This window comes from Cervus canadensis, chromosome X, assembly GCF_019320065.1.
Source record: "Cervus canadensis isolate Bull #8, Minnesota chromosome X, ASM1932006v1, whole genome shotgun sequence".
NCBI lineage: Eukaryota > Metazoa > Chordata > Mammalia > Artiodactyla > Cervidae > Cervus > Cervus canadensis.
This window is the reverse complement of record NC_057419.1, coordinates 127,835,325-127,836,193: the sequence shown is the minus strand read 5'-3', so window position 1 is coordinate 127,836,193 and position 869 is coordinate 127,835,325. Positions and strand designations below refer to the sequence as shown.

At 34.3% G+C, this 869-nt stretch overlaps 1 non-coding gene across 1 annotated transcript; it reads left to right on the top strand.

The window, feature by feature from the left end:
• Positions 1-356: 356 nt before the first annotated feature.
• On the top strand, positions 357-460 carry LOC122436122. Its single transcript, XR_006267892.1, has one exon. It is a non-coding gene; the product is annotated as a U6 spliceosomal RNA (small nuclear RNA).
• The last annotated feature ends 409 nt before the right edge of the window (positions 461-869 follow it).

Genomic DNA, 869 nt, shown 5'->3' with positions numbered 1-869 from the left:
TTAAAATGTAAAAAAAATATATCTCAAGGATTTGGATGTTCACATGGGCCCCTTTGGAACACTGTAGCCCATAGACCCCATGCTACCTACTGATCAACTGCACTGGCTATTTCTCCCCTGGGTTGTATGTACCATTATATCATAAACACTTTTTTGCTCTTAAAGCCCTGTGAGAGGGCGGGTGCATTCACAATGCCAAATATTTAAAAAAAAAAAAAAAAAAGGATGTTAAAAATGGATGCTAATTCATGTTACCACATCTGGCCACAGATCCCTTGGAAAAGACTTAAAATTACAAGTGATCGTATTTTCTCCTGGCTTTGAAAATGAAGCTTGAATAAAAGAACCCAGCAAGTGCTTGCTCCGGCACACATATACTAAAATTGGAATGATACAGAGAAGATTAGCATGGCCCCTCGGCAAGGATGACATGCAAATTTGTGAAACATTAAAAAACAAAAAGAAGCCAGTGAATTGTTTATTTGGTACTTTTCATTATTTTATTAGTTTTCCACATGAATAGCAAAAAATGACCTTGAACAATGCCAACTCTTATTTGTTAACCACCTAGTATTGTAGCTTAGACTTATTCATATCTAAAAAAATTGTACTTTTCTGTTCTAATTTCATATAAACAGAAACATGGTCTGTTTCAAGATAAATGTGGATATAAGCATTTCAGGTGTATTTACATCAAAATTCAAAATTTTCTTTGATAAACTTTTATAGAGTCTATGTACACATATTTCCTGTCTCACGGAGTTTATAATCTATTAAGAATTACAAGAGATGTGATGATAATGACACCTTTTATTGAGAGCTCGATAGTGCCAAACACCTTTTCTCCAGATGACTTCCTTTGGTCCTCA